Source organism: Haemaphysalis longicornis, unplaced genomic scaffold (genome assembly GCF_048455015.1).
Source record: "Haemaphysalis longicornis isolate Haplotype H1 unplaced genomic scaffold, Haemaphysalis longicornis Haplotype H1 scaffold_9, whole genome shotgun sequence".
In the NCBI taxonomy this organism is placed as follows: domain Eukaryota; kingdom Metazoa; phylum Arthropoda; class Arachnida; order Ixodida; family Ixodidae; genus Haemaphysalis; species Haemaphysalis longicornis.
In genome coordinates, this window is record NW_027526460.1 from 119,288,667 (window position 1) to 119,310,948 (window position 22,282).

Sequence of the window (22,282 nt, forward strand, 5' to 3'; positions counted from 1 at the left end):
GTGTGAGAGTGTGTGTGTGTGTGTGCGCGTTTGCGTGCGTATGTGTGCGTGTGAGTGGGCGTTGGTTCGTGTGTCTGTGAGTGTGTGTGCGTGCGTGTGTATGTGTGTGCGTTAGCGTGTACGTGTGCGCGTGTGCGTGTGCCTGTTCACGCGTGCGTGCGTGTGTGTGCGTGTTTGTGGGTTTGCGTGTGTGTTGGTGCGTGTGCTTGTGTTGTTGCTTGTGTGCGTGCGTGCGTGCGTGCGTGCGTGCATGTGTGGTGTGTGTGTCCCAGGAAGCACAGGACTGTTCGGCCTAACTCAAGCCGGTGTACTTTGGTCGGTGATTTTCTGCCCGGCCTTTTTCCGGCACCTATAATCGCGTCGTGTCCAAAGTGGGCCTTTTGGCCATATACAGCCGTACTCCCTTGGCTGTCCAACGGCCAGTGTCCGTCGGCCAGTCGACCGGCTTACGTTCATACGGCCAGATTCCATCCGTACGGCTGTGGCCATTCCAAAGGCACCCGTGTACGGTCGAAGTACGGCAACCGGAGGATAGGCGAGATGCGGTCGTCGGACTCCATCCAGACTAAAGCTGCCGGAATCACGGCCCTACTACGGGTATTGGAGTTCAGCCACAGTACGTTATCTGTACTGAGGCCGGTCACTGCATGCTGCGCAAGCAGAGGACTCAGTCTGGCTGTACAGAAGCAAAAACCCATCATTTTGTGTCCAGCAGCCACATCAAAGTGAGCCCGCGCGCAACCACCAGCCGTCCAGCCTTCAGCACAGCTTGCTTAATTATCAGCGTCAGTTGACACCAAAATTCATTTATTAAACAGGGCTCACAAATCGTCGTTCCTTTTATCGCTGTGCCTTTTTTACTGTCGAATACAGAAAATATTCAGTTCTTTGTGGAGCTGAATAGATGTATTTTCCATGACGTGATATTTTCTGTAGGGCGGCTTACCTGCAATAAACGAAAAAGGAAGATGGCGGGAGGCTGTTGAATTTTACAAAGATGAAAGTGCCGCTTTTATCCGATTTCATTTAGCACAATCTTCCTGAGCACTTTCATGCTCTGACTAAATCAACTATTTTTACAACAGTTGCTTGACCAGTTTTGTTGTATATAAAACCGACGCGAACGCCTTTACGAAGCGTTTTGGTACTCCACAAAAACTGAAGAGCATTCCATATAATTTCCTTCACACAAAATGTATGTCGAGTAATTGCCCATTTTTTTTGCAAAGAAATTTTCTACTCAATCAACTTTCTGATGATCTTTCACAGGGCTGATCCTAGGAGAGATCGAGCTAGTGCTTTCATTTTCAATCTATTTTTATGTTGTTTTCATGAGTTACGTGCACGCCACTTAAAAGCCCAAAAGAAGTTAATTTTCTTCTAATGTCGTACTACGATAAAAAATTCTAAACGCGTTTCGAATGACGCCTTGCTTCAGGTGGCTATAGTTGTATCCCTCTGTGTTCATGCAAGAAAAGGCGTAAGACTAGAGTTTCGTAATTTGTTTAAAACCAATAAAATAGCAATGGTGGTATTTATACATCAAACCTTGCATACTGCAGCGAATAAAACAATAAATATTTCATTGTTCAACTTTGAATGCGTAAGGTTCTCAACTCGTCGGAGGTGAACTTGCGGCTCCGCAAGTTTATTATTTATTATTTATTTATTTATTTATTTAATCATTTATTTATTTATTTACTTATTTATTTGATGTCTGCTTGCCTTTGCATGCATTACAGAAGGGAGATACATAACACTAAGCATGAAATATAAGACCAAATAACAAAATATTTCCACAAAGCGCAGTGAAATTCGTCATTTTAAACAGTTGGTACAATCATACGCGGAAGATAATTACACTCCCGTATTGATCTAAGGTAAAATGAATCGCGCAAGGCGTCACCTTTAAAGGAAAGTTAGTAATTTGCTTTTAGCTAGCGGGCCGACTTTGGGATATGTAGAATGGCGCTTGGATATACTTCTCTCCTTCTATTCCAGTTTTCGAATGGTATATTACGAAAAAAGTTTAACCTCAGGTTTCGTCTATGATATTTCCCGGCTTACCATTTAAGTTTACTTTTACTTGCTCTCATCCTAAGTTGACAGTGCCAATTACTTATACCAATCGCACTGCCCTATTCTGTATGTTTTCAAGCGTATCAACCAGCTCTTTGGTGTAGGGATCCCAGAAAACTCATGCGTACTCCCACATTGAGCGCACATGAGTAAAATACGGTTGTTCTTTTAAGGTAGATGAAGGTTTGCGGAAATTGTATCTCAGAAAGCCGAAAACACGTGCAGCCGTAACTTTTGTGTTGTGAACGTGCCTATTTAACCTATAAGCTCACGTTAAATAAACTCCTAATTATTTATTTTCCCCGGCCATTCTTAAAGCAGGGTAATTTACGGTATGCGCATTAAATTGGAATGAAGGTTTTCTTGCAAAGGTGACGTTAACACACTTTTTAACATTCAACGACTTTTCTGAATCAGCACACCAGGATGTTAATAATTTAAAATCATCCTGCAGGTATTCGGAATTACGTTCATTTGCTATAGTCCTGTAAACTACACAGTCATTCGCAAAGATTTTGAACAACGTTTTCAGGCCAATATAAATAACATTTATATATAACAGACAGAAAAGAGGGCCCGCAACTGACCCTTGGGTAATTCCTGAGGTCACGGGAACATATCCGGATGAACAACCATTGAGAGCGACTGCTGTCTTAGAGAGATATACTCGGGTATTTATGCAATAACCGATTCATTCAGTTTATAGCCCGAAATGTACTAACAAGAAGCTGATATGGAACACCTCCAAATGCTGTTTTGCAGTACAACAAGATACAGTCAGCTATTTAAGCTTATCTATTGCTAGAGCCAAATCGTGCGTGAACTCAGCAAGCTGCATTGAGCAAGAAAAACCCGACAAAATCCGTGTTTGCTAGGATGCTGACGATTATGTTTAAGCAAATGAGTCATTTCTGAAGTGTACCTAAGCTCACCTTCAAACACTGCAACTAAATTAACATCCAGGCTTCGTTATTCACAGGGCTCTGTTATTATGGCAAATTTAAAATAACACGTGTTTCTAAATAGACAGTCATAAAATCCCATGAAGCAGGGCACGAACTTCAGCCTACCAGTACAGGAGCTTAACCTTTTCTACTTTTATCATCAACAAAATAATGCAACATTGGTTTTCGCATTATTATAGTAGGAAGAATAGCCGCAAAGTTGCGCTTTTGCGCGCCCTTGCCTTTCTTTGGTGGGGAGTCCTTGACATGGCGCAGGTTGAGCTGATACGTGCCGGCCGCTTGCTCGAGGCCCCTTAAGGCCACTTAGTTTGGTGAACCACCACAACCTAGGGTCGAACATCTTTGCCGGGTCGATGTATCCAATGGTCTCCATTTCTTGAGGGGGCGAATACCCTCGAGCTGATGCGTCGCTGAAGCCGGCTGGCGAGGCGTGGTAGCGGCTATGACTCGCGAGTCTTATCTGACCTGTCGGTGTGGCACGGTCTTCATCATCATCATCATCATCATTTATTATACCCTTAAGGGCTCCTTGCGGGGTATTACATAAGGGGGGGAGCAAGTACACAAATTCCACGGCAGGTGATGGTCGGTGGTAGAGGCGTAGAAGCGAGGCATATTCATAAAGAAATGGCACCAACCCAGCAAAAATGCGGACTTAGCTGCGCCCCTCAAAAGTCTGAGCTAGTCATCATAGGACAGAGAAACCCCGAGAGAGCATGCAAAGTCGAAGTCGAAATAGACGGGGCAAGGATTACCCCTAGCACGCATACCAAAATCCTTGGCCTGATTATACAAGCAGACGGCAAGGCGTCGCAAACGGTGAAAAAGCTCAAGACCACAACGGACCAGATTCTCAACATGATACGTAGAGTCTCCAACCGAAGAAGAGGTATGAAAGAGGACGACACATTACGTCTGGTGCAGGCCTTCGTGATATTAAGAATAACATACGCAGCACCATACCTGAATCTCAGAAAAACAGACACCATATACCTAGATACGTTAATCAGAAAAACGACCAAACAAGCCCTGGGGATACCGTAAAACTCGTCAACAGCGCGACATCTGCGCATGGCAATCCACAACACGCTTGACGAGCTAGTAGATGCCCACCTTTCGAATCAACGAGTTCGCCTCAGCAAAACGGACGCCGGAAGGGCTGTACTTAAGAAGATAGGATGGCAAGAAGCGCCACACATCACGGAGCGACAAGTCCCAGACCAATGGACTTCACAAATCGAGACCAAACCAACCCCAAAGAACATGGACCCCAACAGAAACAAAGGAAGAAGGGAGGCGAGAGTAAAAGCAATTAACAAACTGTTGAAAGAAAAGAGACATGAGGGAATACTCTACACTGATGCTGCCCTGCCCAAATTCTCCAACAAAGCAACTATAGTAGTGACCACAAGAAACGAAATAGTGAACTGTGCATCATTGTACACCACGGAGCCAGAGGAAGCGGAAGAGGCCGCCATAGCACTGGCGCTAACGCAACCTGGTACAGCGACAATTCTGACGGACTCAATGAAAGCCTACAACAGATACAGAACAGGACGGATCTCAGAAACTGCCGCCAAAATCCTGACAAGCGGGAAACCCCCGGAAACAAGAATCGAACTCATTTGGGTCCCTGCGCATTCCTCGATCGAGGGCAACGAATTCGCCCATCGACAGGCCCGAGACTTAAACCTCCGGGCCACATAGGAAACGGAAGAAGGGATGCACCCAATAACGAAATATGCAGAAATCCTCAAACATTACAGGGAGAACAGAAGGAGCCTTCCGCGCCCTCACCGTAAACTATCCAGGGAAGAACAATCAATTTATCGACAGATACAGGCAGCCTCTTTCCCACACCCTATACTCCTGAACCGCATGTTCCCAATTAGATACGCAAAAGAATGTCCCCTATGCTCAAAACCAGGCACCCTGAAACACACCATCGGAGAATGCACAAAACTGAAGTTCCCCCCCCCCCAATTCTTGACTCCGTCAGCATAGAGGATGAGCGATGGGAGATCTTGCTGACCAGCCCCGCCCTGGAAGACCAACTTCGGCTGATCAACAGGGGCCAGGAGGCTCGGGAAGCATATGAGAACCTGGGAACAAGGAACCACTCCGAATGAGCTGAAATAGCTCCATCGCAACCCTTTTTCTAACAATAAAGTTTATTCTCTCTCTCTCTCTCTCTCTCTCTCTCTATCTCTCTCTCTCTCTCTCTTTCCAGCAGCCTGCACCCGACGAATTCCCGCCTTCGTTGCTCCGAAATGAATGCCTTTGACAAAACAAACATACAACGCCGCATAGGTCCCACTGCACGAACCACAAAACAGCTCAATCACAGAAAAAGAGTGCCTCCGGTCAATTTCTTTTGCGTCTTTATGTCCTGTCGCCCCAACCACTATCCGCGTTCTAGCTATCATGGAGCTGCCCCTCGTGCTAGCTAGAAAACAGCTGTTGAAGAGCATCGAAGCGACATAATGCCGCGGATGCCGCCTCTGTCTCACCAAGCCAGGCAGCTCCTGCGATGAGTCAACATTATCATCAAGTTCACCCCATCAGAGGAAGCAAACTTTCAGAGGCACCTTCGGTGCGGAATTCGATATATCGAATTTGCCTGTGATCAGGAGTTCGATACACACACACAACAGCCCTATACTTTGGCATGGGGTTTTCAAGGGGATCTTTGCAGTGTTCGATATAGACAATAATTCGATATATCCGTGTTCGATATATCCATGTTCAACTGTCTTTGCGGTGGAACTACTGCGAAGCGCTGCTTCAGTGCTCTGACGTAACAAATCTGACGTAACACCGCGGTGTTCAATGCAAGTCGATTTTCATATGAAGCAGTGGAAGGCCAAACCGAAATACATGCGTTGTCTGCAGCCGCCATTGCAAGCATTTCGCTCATTAAAAAATAAATAAATAAAACCAAGTAGCATTGCCGGCTTTGCTGTTCAATCTAAACTGCGCGCCCGCGCCTTGTCATCTTATCGCGAGTGGGTTTGGTGTTCCATAGTTCTGAAGTTAAAATGGTCATGCCGTATCGGACCGGATAAGATAAGAGGCGCTGCCGAGATAAGGGACCGGAACCTAGAGTTCGCCGCGCGACACTAGCGACATATTTTGCCGTAGTGGCGGTAAACGGAAGTTATGGACGAAATAGAAGAAAAGCAAGAACACCGAAAAAGAGGCAAACGCATTATTTAAATGATCAGCGCCGACAACGCAACTTCCAATCTTTTCTTCCAGCAGCCAAGGCGAGGGAAATGATAACTCGCCGCCGAGTCTGTACACAAAGCAGCCGCGTCGGCGGATTGCCTCGAAAGCGCGTCATCCCTATTTCATATTTGCCGCCCTTTCGAGGCGCTTTTTCAAGGAAAGTGCTACGAGTTGTGCCGCGCCTCCGTCAGATGGCGCCACGGGTCCCGCGACCGAGAGAAGACGCAGTGAAACATCCCCCTCGCGAGGGTCACGATCAAATGCAGAGCATTTCCGGGGGCGCACGACGTTAAGTAGTTTGCGTTACGTTAATGTTGTTGCACTTGTGGCAACTGCTGACGAGAGAGCGCTCGTCAGCAGTAATTTGAATGAGTAAACGATATAAGACGTGTTCGTAGTGTCCCATTCTGTGTCGGCTTTGTGGCGCAGTGGGTACAGCACCATGTACATTCCGTTCCGCCCGCAGGGTCGAGGGATCGAAACCGGGCGCCGGATAGTATTTCTTTTTTTATATAGTAGGGAGGGGTGCGGTGCGGACTACGGACGTCAACGCGGGTGACATCGTGAGTTACTGAAATGCTCTGCATTTAATATATACACATATGTACCTAAAAGAACTGTAAGAATAAAAATAGGGACCGAAGACCCCTTTCAAAATAATTAATATGAGCTATTGATTGGCCACATGAACCAATCAATCCCACACATGTCCCCAACCGCGGTCACGTCACCCAACACTCACTCTCATTCACTCATAGCGCTCATAGACATAGAGTCACGGACCGCGCGGCGTGGTCATACCATTTCGCCAGGCGGGCAGCACCTACACAAGGCCAAAGCCGAACGCCTAGCGCAGTCCTCGCGCGGACAGCATCCAGTGCCCTCGCCTCGACGCCCCGCAGTTGTCCGCGCGCGCTCGCGGGCACAATGAGGGAGTCGTTGCTAATCCCCTGAGGAACGCCGCCGTCCGCCGCCGGACTCGCGAGGAGAGCTGCTGTAATCCCAGGCGAGCATTCTTGTGTAAGCCCTGGCGAGTCGGCCTCCACGCGCGCCTTTTCGACAATGCTTCGCTTCCCGTCAGCTCGTCAGCCCTGGCGAACGACCGCATACCAACGGAAGAGAGGAGCCCGAACTTAGTCACGTTCGTTGACTGTGGTTTTGGGTAGGTTATTCCAATCTTCTATATGGCATCAGGTAAAAAGGATTTGTTTAAAGCGTTAGTTGACCCATGCAGGCTCTGCAAACTTGATGAGTTCAGTGGCATTCCGATAGCCTAAAAGGTCCCCTGGTAATGTCCAGTGAGTCCTTGCACCTTGCCCGTTTACCTAGAACACTCATTACTGTTCGACAAACAAAGCTCGTTCATTTAAACGGTACAAACACCGAGCTGATCAAAAACGCGTCTGCGTCATTCGGCTCCCTAACGGCTGTTCTTCACCCAGGGAAAAACTGGACCTACAGCGGCGGGTCTGCTTCCAAACACGTCTGTGCATGAATTCTCGGCGCCCAGACCCGTGCTGGTGTTCGGCTGTACGCCGCTTACCGAAAGAATGACGTATAACCTGAGACCTTACGTAGGCTGGTACCGGTTGCCAAAAATTTTGCGGCCATTCGCTTGCCGCAATTCGGCCGAGGACCGCTAACCGAATGAACAATGTACATTCTGGGGCCGTGCGTCAGCCGGTCTCCTGTATAACACCGGTTGCCTGAAAAAACCCAATATTCTGCCGCCGGACGGGAGGTTCACCGTTGAAAAAGCGAATACGAGGCAGCCGTGCTCCGGCCGGTCTCCTTTCGAACACCAACTGCCACAAGAATACGATTATTCTGTGGCCGGTCGCTTGCCGTGCTTCGGCTGAACACCGCTTCCCGAAAGAAAAACGGATGCCTTAAAGACGTACTTCGGCCCTTCTCTTTCTCAACATCGGCAGCCGAAAGTGAACTGAATATCTGTGGTGTAGGAACAAATGGTCCCGGAACAAATGGTCCCGGAACAAATAGCCCCGAAACTTCTGGTCCCGGAACCTGTGGTCCCGGAACAAATGGTCCCGGAACTTATGGTCCCCGAACAAATGGTGCCAGGCACCTCTTCGGGCAAAATGATTCTAAAAAGTCCACATGGATTCTCTGTTCAAATTTGTTGTATCATGCTGGAGTGAGTTTATAATTTCTTTAGTTCTTCATTTTTTTTGTTTTCTTTCTTTTTCAAATTCCGTTAAACCGCTTATCTCAAGTTAGGCTATTATATCGATTAAACCCGGTATTTCTGCCAACCATGCATTTTTGTGCTAGGGCAGGGCATTACACGATTAGCCCGTTTGGGGAATTTTTTTATTTGTATTTCAGCTATTTTTCTCCTGCCTGTTTTATTTTTGTCTTCGCAATTTTTATACGTTGGAGACGGATATTATCATTTATTACTTCTCTGTCTCTTCAGTTATTCGATATTTGTACTGTTTTCATTTTTTGTTTTCGACTTTTTGGTTTATCAAAACACCCTTATTTCAATTATCGGCCTTGTCACTAAAACAAATGAATGTACTACGTGCAAACACAGGGGAAGAACAAGCCACGTGGGAAACATGCGGCTCCATCCATGATTTACAGAATACGCAGAGGCATGCCTCAGAAAGAAGCGCCATTAGTTTCTTGTGAGCAAGCACTTCAGGGGTGCGTGCTTAGTGAGTTCTCTGCCTCCTCTCTCCCCCTCATTAGCTTTCTCAGACACCGCAACTATTTCCAGGCATGGTCAGACTTAACGCTCCCTTCCCGTTTAAGATAGTTTCTGAGTCCGGCCGTGACCCAGGAAGCCGCACTTGTAGCAGGACGCCACCAGTAAGCGAGATTGGTGACAGACACAGTCTCCAGATATGCAGACGTCTGATCGCGAGCATCGGCTGAGCCACTGGTCAAGCCAGGCTGTCACGACAGTCAGCACCATGGACAATTTCTTCTAAAGAGGGCAATGAGGGCCATTTCAAGCGAAAAAAATTGTTACCGAAGCGAGTGCACTTAGAGCCACTAAATAAGAAAATTGTGGCAGCCCATTATTGTATTCGCTTCAAAGACCGGCCCTGGGCTGCCCAGTACAGCTGATTTTGATTGAAGTGTCTGCCACTGATCTGCCACTGTTTTGCCTGGTATTCGGAATAACAAAAAGGCGTGCAAAGGAAGCACGCGAGGACGTACAAGTGCGACAAAAAAAACTGTATACCGCATTTCACTCAAGTAAATTCCGCCTTAGCAAATATATTATATATAAATAGATGCAAAATATATTGTGCACAAGTACAAACATATAAACATAAACACATTGACCCCCTTCCTTCCCTCATACAGGCGCTCATGCATAGGAGCAGTAGTGGTTGGAAAATTTGTTCCTAGTTTGAAGTTGGGGCCATTTGTTCTGGAACCGTTAGTTCCGGGACCATTAGTTCCGGTACCATAAGTTCCGGGGCCAATAATACCGGAACCATTTATTCCGCGACCGGAATACCTGGCAGCCGTGTAGCTGCCGTTATGCGTCTGAACACGGCTGGCCGGAGAAATGCCGAAGCGCTGGTTGCCGAATGTTGGCCGCTCATCGTATGATCAGTGGCTGCCAGAACCTGGATGCTGGACAGATATGCCAGAAAGCAGCGATAGACGGGCCGGTCTTGGGACACACTTTCTATGCCGCCTGGGGTGTGCTTGTGTGCGCGCGTGTGTATCTGCACGCGTGTTCGCCCGCGCGCGTGTGTGTGCGTGCGTGTGGGCGTGTGCGCGGGTGTGTGTGTGAGTGTGTGTGTGTGCGTGTGTGTGTATTTGCGTGCGCGTGTGTGCCTGCGTGTGTGCGCGTGACTGTGCATGTGTGTGTGCGTGTGTGTGCGTGTGTGTGCGTGCGGGCTAGCGTGTTTGTATTTGTGTGCGTGCGTGCATGTGTGGGGGCATGCATACGTGCGTGCGTGTGCGTCTGTGTGTGCGAGTGTGTGTGCGTGTGTGTGTATTCATTGGCGCGCGCGCATGTGTGTGTGTGTGTGTGTGTGTGTGCGCATGTTGCGGGCCTTTTGTCAGTAGTTAGGGAAAGCCCCGAAACCGTCTATTGGTAGTTTTATTCCCCCCTCCTTTTACAGTCGCCTAATTACTGAGCTCGCATTGGCGATTCTCGCTTTACTGTATGGTATTAGGGTCTGTGTCAGTTGTTCTGTATTTCCTGTGCACGTCGTGAAATTAAATGTGCTTTGTTTAAAACGGCCCTCCCCTACCCCGACTCGTGTCTCACGCCAGTGGTTAATTGGGCGTAGACGCACCTCCGGTTAGCAGGTCAGAACCACATCATCTATTCGCATGCAGGAGGAGTTCTTTGTCGCCCCTCGCGTTCAAGGCATCGGCCACCATACGACCTTGAAATCATGACACGAGGTCCATGCAAACGCTCATTTTTCTTTACTACTCCTAGGTTCTCTACAACTTACAGGTTTTTGTGGAAACTTCGATAGAACAAATCTGCTGATGGGTGAGGTTCCGTGCATGTTTTTATTTGACTGTGCACACAATACCTTATACTACAAACATAGGACACGGAGCATTCATGTACAATTCCAACACGTATATACAGACACCTAGAATGGTCAGCCCAATCACGTTTCTCGGTCAGCAGAAATGGACAGGTACAGCAGCGCCACGCCTTTTTGTGTTCTTTTAAGAGCTCTTGGCATGACGTTTCGGCCGGGGTTTTTTTGTTGAGCTTGAGGGAAGTTGGGAGTGGAATTTCGGGCAGTGTCTTTCACGAGTAAGCACGCGCACAGGAGCGGCCACTGGTCGTGTGTGCACGCGTTGGTGGTATAGGCGAGGGGGGGGGGGCGGGGCAACCAGGCTTTACGCATTCACTAATGACATGTAAGCGGAGGCATAACCGGTCACGCGTCTCGCGGGCTTATGCGACCTGACAGCTGTCCTCCATAATTGTTTTGGAATGATGCACTAGGCAGACAGCTGAGAGTTTTCGCTAACCGTTTTCGGCGGTCCGCTCCGGTATCGGCGGCACTTTCAGCGCAACCGGAGCAAATGCCGTTCGGGGCCAAGAGTGCCACGCATCCGCAATGACGCTCGCGCTCGCTATAGAGCGGAGCGGACCGTGAAAAACGGTCAGCTGAAACTTGCTAATAAGGTGCCAAAGACGCGGGAGGAGAACTGGCAGCCCTATGCAAGGCCCCTAGAATAAAGCTTGCATCCTTCCAAGTTTTATTCAGTTAATTGGCGAGGAAGTAGGCTCTTCAGAATTGCGAACCATGTTTTCTTTTTGGAATCCTTCGACTACTCCTAGCTTCGCTATTCATCCTTCTTGACAGACTGGAACGGCGCTGAATTTTTTTGTCGATGTGCTGTGCCCGTTAATGGATTGGGCGCTAACACAACGATTGCAGCCACTCTTTATGTGGATGGTTATGTTAGCGTCCGCTTATTGTCATAACAGACGAAGAATAGTAATATCTGTACCACACGTTGCGGGTGTAGTATAGTGACCTTTGAGGTATTGTGGTGTTTTTGCCTTTTTTAAACACACGCCTCCTTTTGTTTGGCGGGTGGGGTTCTGACTCTGTGCATTCAGTTTCAAAATTTCCTGAATTGTTTTATCTTGGGTGAGAAGAACACATCACGTGAGGCCTAGTCAATATATATTTGTGTATGTTTTCATTAAACCAGTAGTTGCAAGTTCACGCTCTGTCTTCTTCCTTCTGGCCTTCCTCTTTTTTCAGCATCATGACCGCAAATTGAAAACATCTGTGTATCTGGGCGCTTTCTACGTAAATAAAGTTTTGAGGTGACTGCAAGCGGTGTGGTTGTTTTCTTTTTTATCACTGTCTCAATTCCATCTCAATTTTTAGGCAAAGCTCTTGAGTAGGCCTAACGTCTACAAGATGTGTGCATTGGGCTGAACAAGTCCGCATATGTCCGGTTTTGCTAGGTAGTACTTGATGAAAATGCCGTTCATTTCTAAAACTTCACATAACAGAATCTTGCCTCTCTGGCGAGTTGTTTGGATGCGTAGTATCCAAGCAGGATATCACGAGGTAGGATTTTATACTTAAGACCATCGGTCTCTAGCAGTGTGCGGGCCTCCCGCTGGCGTTTCTTTATGGCGGCAATGCCGTACGGCATTTTGTATCTGGATGGGCCCCTGGAAACATTCTGCGGCCAGCAGTAAAATCCGAGTGTTTGATTGGCAGATAATTAGTTGAAGTGGTGTATAAGATCTTTTTCTCTGCCTTGTCGGCAGGCGAAGCGGTTGGGATCGGCTTCATGGTGCGTTTGTTCCATCATAAGCACACCGCAGTTTTCGCTGCGGCGGGAATACGCCTCAGTTGTGAAATCGTCCTCCCGCCGTGGGCGGGGACGCAGGAAAAGACTTATGCAATAGCCTTCCGGATCTTTGATACAGTGAGTAGATAAGTGACTTTTAGCGTACCTAAAAGTCGTTGTAGTGCCTTAGGTGCAGTCGTGTTGTGCCAGAGCTTTCTGCTTCCGCTGTCAACGTATAGAAAGGACTTTGTGTTGTTGAACCAGCCAAAAACAAATCTGTGCTCTTGAAGGCCACTTCATGGCTGGTCATTGATCATGCACGATGCCTGTGCACGGTGCTCAGCGATTATGCTGGTAACGAAACTAGATTTACTCTATAGCTGTGGGACTTTCATGTGGCGTGTACGACCAAAGTTACTGGGGATGTTTTGCGACGCCTATTTGTACGCGCAATTGTCTCGCTTCATGGCATTCAAAGAGCGCTCGTCTTTTGAGGGAGTCGGAAGTGTTAGGCACGAAGGAAATCGTTGCAGAAGCGTGCTTAGTGACCGCGGGGCGGGGGCGGGGGGGGGGGGGGGGGTGCGAGGGAGGTCTCCTTATGTCCCTGGAGCACGCAGACCTGGGTTGTTAGTTCTTGGAAGTGGCGTCTCGCTAGAGTTTGTTTGGTCTTATACCGTGTGAGGATCGGCAGCTGTGTGTTGTGTTGCAGCTGTAGTTTTCTGGTGTAACGAAGCACCTAACTACACGGAGGAGTATGCACAAAGCTATTAGCCCGGAAAACATTGTGTTCCACACTCCCACGTCGATTTCCCCGGATAAGTGATAGCATCACACTTGCGCAACAACGCCGAAAGTATGGCGGCACGCCGCACTGTTGGTAGTATCGAAGGTTTCATTATCTGGCAACCTCTCACAGTTGCGGAGTTGCGCCGTTGCGCACCATAGTAGATCGCACAGTAGGCGTGAGTAAGACTACGTCAATAGTTGTGGCTGTAAGACCCCAAATTGTGCTCGTCAGGTTGAGGCGCAACAGCGCCGCATAGGGTGTACAGGGAAATATTGCTGATGTAATAGTATTTATCGTTGCTAGAAAAGAAAAATGTTTCGTGAACCTACTAGCATTCTACATAGCGTAGTTGTAATGCAGCGTTCGCGTTACCGTTTTTAGTTTCGAGCGGTGAATGAAAAGATTTGTTGAAAGCCTGCTTCGCCAACAAGCTGCGGGTTTTAAAACCAAGTTCACAACTCCAGATTAGCCCAGTAGAATGTATTTGTGGCGGCAAAATGCTGGTAGGGCACCTGCACCATTTTTCCAAAAAGCCATTGTTTATTCACATTACACATTTGTGCCTTCTGTGAATTAAGGAACACCATTTTCAATCGCAGTCGAATACAAAGTTTCTTAAATAGTGAACCCAAAAATTTCCGTATGTCGTGTGTATGTTTTCAATACTTAGTAAAAGGAGGATGCAAACACCCTGTTTTCGGGGTGAAGATGTAAGGCTTCGCTAGTACTTGACGGAGCACTCCAATGCAGTGAATAATAAAATATCCACGATGTTAGAGGTCTCGTTTTCCATGACCTAAACGATGTTCGAAACTTGGCCGTTGCATTTCGCAAGAACTCTTATGGTTTACGAACTGTGTTTTTTGTGCACAACAATCTTGCTCACCCATGTGTCTTGCTTTCTGTAGGGGAGTGTCACTTCAAAGATGGCACGGTACTTCAAGATGGACAACGTAGGCCCCAAAAGGACCCATGTGTGGAAAGAAGGTGCAAGAATGGGATACCCAAAACCAAGAAGTAGGGTATTGTGATAATGGCATTTATATGGCATATGCTTGGCTTCACACAACATCACCACCGCCATTTTTGCACTGCTCGCCTCCTTCTTAACAGCGTTCGAAAAGGAGCAACGTACAAGTACCCAGAATTTCTTCACGCACGCGTGCATCGACATGATAGCTACAGTGCGGTCAGTGCAATCAATTTATAGGATCAGTTTTACACCCTTTGATTTTACACCTACAGCAGGAATTTCTTATATTCTGAATATCCGGGATTTTTTCCTTCACCACAGGCATCTCAGATTTATTACGTCTTCAATCGCAGATGCCAGAGCTTTCACTTCGTAAAGTATTTCAGTTGTAAGTGTAGAGACAATTTCTGAGTGCAAAAAAAAATCCAGCATATAGCAGTTGCCTCAAATACCCCACCCATGAACCCGTTGTGGTGTCTCAGTGGCTAACGCAAAGCGTTGGAGAGCACGGAATAGCAAAACAGAATGCTGGAATAGTTGGTGCACGTTCTCCGAAAAACAATGTGACGGACGAAATACGAGAACTGACAGGACAGGCACGTTGCCTTTCCAGGCAATTCTTCTCGCTCTTAGTATTTTGCGCAGTTATTATAATGAAAAGCACACAGTTGCCGCTTTTATTGTTGATAGCAGCGGTTTGTTTCTGGGTAAACGCGGACAATGAAAACCTAAACTTTTGTGTGTCGAAGATTTCTGCGCCCATAAAAGTTACGCACATCGCCTAATCTTTCTGCAGCACACAACTCCTGTAAGCCTCTTATTAAAAGTGCAGCGTAACAGCGTGGAACCCCAATTCCAACTTTTCAAATTTGCCTATAAAAAGTGCTACATTTTTGGGTACAAAAATATTCTTTTAATAAACGTCCAATTGTGTTGCCACTATTGTTACTGGTACCTAGTTGTAGCTACATTTGGCAATAGTGAAACGAGTATAACTACATCATGTTCATAAACAAACAATGGCTCAAAGTTTTCAGCCGGAATTCCCGCATCTCAGTTTTAGTTCTCATTTATAATTTCGTCAGGAATAGATGGCCCATGCAGGGAAAAAGCTGCGCCATTGCTCAGTTGATGGAGCCGCCCAAATGCACGGAATGAACCATAATTCTTTTTGGGGCTCTTCTCGCATCGATGCCCGAGGTCGCCTCATTGAGAAATTCTTAGCATCGTCGGGAGCATGCCTTTTCAAGAAGAAACAGCCAACATATTATAATATAGGACACAGCACTTACTCACACCTTAATCTGACTATAGGATCGGCCGTACTTCCATTTCTCGAATGAGACGTGTAAACGAATCCAATACGTAGTGACCACTTCTCTGCTTGAATAACATACGTAGGCAAAGGCCCTACCAGTTCACCTTCCCATAATAGGTTCAATGAAGCAAGAGCAAACTGGAATACATTTACAGAAATATCCAAACTACACTGTACATCCATAACACACCTACACGTACATGAAGCCGCCCAACTCCACACGGCGCACATCCTCGACGCCGCCGAAAAGTCCATTTCCCACACCTCTGGTACCCCGCACAACCAGAGGAGGCCATTGTGGAATGGGGACTGTAGGAGGGCGCGAGAGGCCCAGAGCAACGCATGGGGTATCCCCTGCCGGTACCCCCACGTCAGGAAACCTTTTATTGTTCAAAAGGGCAAAGGCGATCGGAAAACGTGTGCGCCGTGAGGCAAAACGACAGAGTTGGCGCTCATTCGTAACGTCCATAAACTCATACAATGACACTCGAAAAGTCTCGACACGAATGATCAAACTAAAGGGACCACAGACACAAAGCCTGCCCCTGGTTAGTACAACAGGGGAAACACTGGAAGGCCAGGCTAACACGGTCGCACAACACTTCCAACATGTGTCCAGGTCAGCACACTACACTAACACATTCATGAAACACAATTGGCCGAAAAGAAGTCGTTGCTTGATAACAAAGTGTCAACCTCGTCTTATAACTCCGAGTTTTCACTTCATGAGCTGAGGGCCGCTCTGAGCACCTGTAAACCCTCAGCTCCAGGCCCAGACAACATCACATATACAATAATGCAGCACCTACACTCAGAGACTCTTCTAACACTGCTCCACCTATATAACGAGATATGGCGGTCGGGGCACATTCCAAACACTTGGAGGGAGGCTGTAGCTTTCCTGAAGGAGGAGAAGGACCCTTCCTCTCCCGCTAGCTATCGACCCATTGCCCTGACAAACTGCCTGTGCAAGCTTTTCGAGAAGGTGATTAACCAAAGGCGTCTGTACTTCCTGGAGTACAACGAACTTCTCGAGAGCTGCCAGGCAGGCTTCAGGGCGGGGCTATCTACAAATGATCAACTCGTTGCCTCAGAATCTTACATCAAAAATATTTTTATTCATAAACAGCATTGTATTACAGTATTTTTCGATATTGAAAAAGCGTAGGATACTGCATGGCGCTATGGAATTCTTAGCGACCTTCAGTCTTTTGGTTTGTCAGGCAACATGTTAAATACGCTTGCAAGCTACCCGCCTGAAAGAACGTTTCGTGTGAGAGTGGGCAATACACATTTCCGAGTTCATGTCCAGGAAAACGGTGAGCCTCAAGGGGGTGGTTTCAGCTGCACGCTGTTTATTATAAAAATGAACTCTCTGGAAGAAGGTTGCCACCAACCATTTCTTACTCTCTATATGTAGCCGACGTTCTAATCTCTAGTTAAAATCCTGTGATATGTCCGTTTGCGAGAGACAAGTCCAGCTTGGTGTCAACAAACTCGCTGACTAGGCAGACAGGAATGGATTTCAGCTTAATCTAGACAAGTGTACTTGTGTTGTATTTTGAAGAGGCGCGGAATCCATGCTGATCCTGATATTAAGCTTAAAGGTGTCTCAATTCGTTCCAAAAACGAACACAAATTGTTAGGTGTGGTACTAGATGAAAAACTGACATTTATTCCCAATATGAAACACCTGAAACAGAAATGCCTCACAACCATGAACATCCTGAAGGTACTCTGGCATTGCTCCTGCGGAGCGGACAAAGAAATACTCCTCCGCATTTTTACCAGCCTTATTGGCTCACAGTTGTGAGTGTCGTGTATGGGTCCACCTGTAAAACTTCTCTGAAAATGTTGGACCCAGTGCTGCACTTGGGTCTCCGTCTTGCATCTGGAGCGTTCCGGAGGAGTCCCATTGAAAGCCTGTATACAGAGTGTGATAGCTGGAGCCTTGAAGACCAGCGTTCTTACACTTCATTGCTGTATGCTATTAGCGCGACTTCTAAAAAATCACCCATGTAGTTTGATGATCAGCAACATCTCATCCGATCTGTTGTTTGCAGCACGGCCATCGATACCCGCTCCTTCCTCTACCCGAGTGAGAGCCCTCGCTTAGGAACTAGGGATTTCAGTTGAGGACAGAATGAAGTCTTCTATTGCGGACCTCATTTCGTCTCGGGAGAGGTCAGCTATTTCGTGTGATATTTCTTTTAACATAGCTACAAACGAAATGCACCCTGAGAACTTATACTACAGCACTTTCTTCAGTTACAACATAAATACCCCCCACACCGCCTTCTACACTGATGCTTCGAAGTCTTCTTCAGAGATCGCATGTGCTGCACACGGCCCCAACTTTTCCAGTACGAAGACATTACACAGAAATAGCAGAATTTTTACGGCAGAAGCACATAGTATCTTATTAGCAGTACAACACATTACACAAACCAGAACAGAACACTCCATTATATTTACACACTCACCAAGTGTGGTAACAGCCTTACATTGCTTCAAACCTACAAAAAACATTGTCCTCAAGCATATAATCAAAGCTCTAACCTCTGCTGATCATTCAAAACTAAAAAAATATTTGTTTGCTGGGTTCCGGGTCACAGTGGCATTCTGGGGAACGAAATTGCTGAAGCGTGCCGCTGTGGCTGTGCTCCGCAGTAGAATAGATGTACCGTGTGTTCCCTACCTCGACCTAAAGCAACTGGTATGGAAACATGGGACACACAAACAGAGAACAAACTCTACACTATAAAGCCCCACATAGGTAGATGCATAACAGACAAACAAGACAGACACACGGAAGTAGCCTTAGCGAGGCTACGGATAGGCCCCACTCATGTAACACATTCACACTTGATCACTGGGTCTTCGAGACCCCTGTGCGGCAGGTGGCCAGAAAGCCTATCCTTAGTTCACATACTAATCACATGCAAGACGCTTCCCAGAACACGACGCAAACACTTTCCAAAAATCTACAGACGACAAATCCCACTCCACGCATCGCACTTCTTAGGTGATAGTTAAATTTCGCCTGTCCATCTCCGGTTTTGATAGCAAACCAACACTCTGGTTTTGATAGCAAAAACCCCGCCTCCAAAAAGGGGGCGTTCAAGAAAGAGAGAAAAACCTTTCAAAACAATTATTACAAACCATTGATTGCCCATAGGAACCAGCCAATCACACACATGTCCCCACCTGCGGTCACGTGACCCAACGCTCTCTCTCACACACTCATAGTGCGTTTCCCACGAACGCCATAGCACCCGACAAGCAAACAAAGGACATCTGTGGCCTAAGTGGACACACAATACGTTCAGCGGGCGGCATCTGCACAAAAGCCAAGTCGAGAGCCCGGAGCGGTCTCCGCGCGGCTGACCTCCCTCCGCGCGACGCCTCCCACGGCGCCGTGCGTCTGCGCGCGCGGCGGGACAATGAGGGTTGCTAATTCCCTCCCAGACTAAAGGCGCCGCCGCCTGCCGCCAGTCCCACCGGAAGACGCGCTTCATGCCCACTCGGTGGTCTCCGAGGCGATTGACCTGTCAACGACCAACGCCGCCGCCGGAGTCGAAGATTTTCCAAACTTACACCGCGCGCGCTTTCAACACTAAGACATACGATAATCTGGCTTCCCGTCAGCTTGTTATGCCGAATGACCCAGCCACCTTCGACGCGACAGAGGTACTCAGGCTAACCGCCCCCGTCTTTTAACACACTAAAGGACGGGCACAAAACACGCTCTCCGCGGCTCCGAACTTGGCGTCCGTGCGGCTACATGAAAGGGACACAGGATCGTAGCTACTAGTGGAGGTGACGCCAATACATGAGCCACCGGCGGCCTTAATTAATTACATGCGGAGCCCGAACTTAACACCTCCGCACTAAGAATGTTGTCCGTACACTAGCTCTACGTACAACATTAACTCTCACTGCACGTTATGTCTTACTGCAGAGCCAGAAATAAAAGAAACACACTAAAGCAGTTACGCGAGTCCCACGCGCAACCTCCCTGGTAATAGGCACGGTAATAACGTTCTCCGCCGCCTAAGACATTACCACAATACTACGGCACACACCAACGCTACCAATACTAACAGCCGGCCAACTGCACCAACAACAGATACCACACGGCACACTTAGTGCCTTGGCCTAGCCGCGGCTTCCGTAACATCAGACAATAAACAAAAGCGCCCAACTACAGGGCCCGTCAGAAACAACTCGTGGCACCCTCTACCATTAAAGGCAACCAACCCCACGAAGGGTATAAATGTTCGAACTTGACAACTGGATGAATGACAACATCCACTCTTAAACATTACGTGAACGCAGGAGCATTCTTTCACCATAAGGAAAGGAACAGACACCCGAACAAACCCAAACGCACAAAATGAGGCTAGTCCTGTATAAATAAAAAAAACGTCTAAGGAAGTTCAGCGTCTCTTCACGCACTCGCGGACGCCTGTTTTTTTTTTCAGAATGCACCAGATTGTTCATCCCGGTTACGGTCCACTTGCTGTCCACATGCGATGTGCTGAAAGTTCACTTTTCAGTACTTCAGACACTACTTCGCACACAAGCGCCACAAGGGGGCCCCACTTGCACATTCCATGGCCCACCATGACCACATGCCAACGAGCGCAAATTAAGGAAGGCACTCGCCATTGTACCCACAGGTAAACTCCCTATCGTGCTGTAACAGCGGCTCTAGTCCTCAAGAAGACAACGTTAAAACCACCCAAACTGCTCTACTCGCAAATTACACGCCTTACGACAGTTGAATGCAACTAAAACATGCACAAACAAAAAAAAACTAATTACAAGGGGGAGAACGACAGTACAGGTAAAACTAAAAATAATTCTTATCTGAGCGATCCCTACGCACCCAGAGAAAAACACGCTAACAACTAAGTGCGCGCCAAACAACACTGAACTGTTCTATCTAGCACTGTACACTATTCAGCGCAAACGCCCCTTTCCACGGCGGCACACACCGACTGTCGCACGGAAACTGATTCCGTTTCGTGCGCCACCAGCTGATTCTACACGAACCCTGATTTGGCTCGTGGTGTCCTCTGCTCCCGGGAGAAAAGGAACACCCTACTCGGCGGTAGCGCGTACGACGATGTCGCACCTGCGGCGCCGCACCTGCGGCGCCACACCTGCCCCCACCTTCCGCGTTCTTGGGCCCGTCGGAATCGCCCTATGCGCAAGACGCCGCGGGCCGCCTGCACCTTCATGCTTTGCGCACGGAGGCTCAACAATTAGGCGCGCCGTTCCGCTGCCCTTGCATGCCCCTTGTGCTGCCTCGGCGACAGACAGCTGTACATTGCGCGCCTCCACAAAGAGAATTTCCAGAGCTGGGACAGCTGTCTGGCGCAGTCCCGCAATCTCATCTCTCGCAGTGGGAATGCTAAGGGGTTTCCTACAACCGGAGTGGTGTCAGGCCCCTCAACTGCATTCCCACTCTCCTCATCGTGTGGCGTTCGAAACGCCCATGATGGAACGAACACTGTGAAGACATTGGCGTCATCTTCAAGTTTACCGATCCTGCTGAGCTTCGCTTTTTCGTAAGCGATCTCCGCTCTTCCTTGGGCTGATTGAGCACTGATCTCCTCAGCCGTCCATTCGGACGGGCTACCCACGCCCCGGTTACTCGCTAGCCTGGCTTTTTGTAAAGCATGCTGAGCATTTTTGAGAGCTAATTCAGCTCTGAACTCCGCGATCTCGAGCACAATGGCACTAACCTTCTGGTCGGGGCCGCGACATCCCGTTAGCATAGTGGCCATGGTGAACCCGAAGAAAACAAATCAGGGCCCACCTGTGCTCGCACCGGGTTCGGCCGGGTCGCAGTGTCGCTGATGCTGCAGCGCGTGGACCCGGTGCGCCGCTCTCGCCGCTGGGATGGGGCCGTGCTCCCTGGGCCGGAGCCCACAAGGCCTCCCGCTGAGGTGTCGCCCCGTTGAACCGCGGCTTGCGCCGCCCTGGGCCAGAGCCCACGAGGCCTCCCGCTGAGGAGTCGCCCTGTTGAACTGCGGCTTACGCCGCCCTGGGCCGGAGCCCACGAGGCCTCCCGCTGAGGTGTCTCCCCTTTGAACCACGGCTTTCGCCGCCCTAGGCCGAAGCCCACGAGGCCTCCCGCTGAGGTGTCGCCCGGTTGAACCGTGGCTTACGCCGCCCTGGGCCAGAGCACACGAGGTCTCCCGCTGAGGTGTCGCCCCGTTGAACCACGGCTTACGCCGCCCTGGGCCGGATCCCGCTGAGGTGTCGCCCCGTTGAACCGCGGCTTACGCCGCCCTGGGCCGGAGCCCACAAGGCCTCCCGCTGAGGTGTCGCCCCGTTGCCGTTGAATCGCGGCTGCTGCCGCACTGAGCCGAAGCTCAAGAGGCCTCCCGCTGAGGTGTCGCCCCGTCGATGCTTGGAGTCTGGCTCGTCGTTGGTCGGAGCCGAACCTTGCGTTGAAGGAGTCTCTCCGGAATGCACCACCAGCTCCAGCCCATGGTCGTGGTCATCCTGCCGACTGCGCCAGTTAGATTTCGCCTCTCCATCTTCTTGGCGAACTGATGGAGGCGAAATAGTGATGTTCTTTTGAAGCGCGAGCCGAGAGGACAATCTCGACTCGCTCCGATGACCGACGACCGATG

General features: G+C 48.6%; 1 long non-coding RNA gene across 3 annotated transcripts in view; it reads left to right on the top strand.

Moving 5' to 3' along the window:
• The window catches only part of LOC144151396 (uncharacterized), an 85,401-nt gene that overhangs the window by 46,764 nt on the left and 16,355 nt on the right, over window positions 1-22,282 (top strand). For all 3 annotated transcript variants that reach the window (XR_013318863.1, XR_013318865.1, XR_013318864.1), the window contains one exon: window positions 14,250-14,358. This is a non-coding gene — a long non-coding RNA (uncharacterized LOC144151396). The remainder of the gene's footprint in view (window positions 1-14,249; window positions 14,359-22,282) is intronic.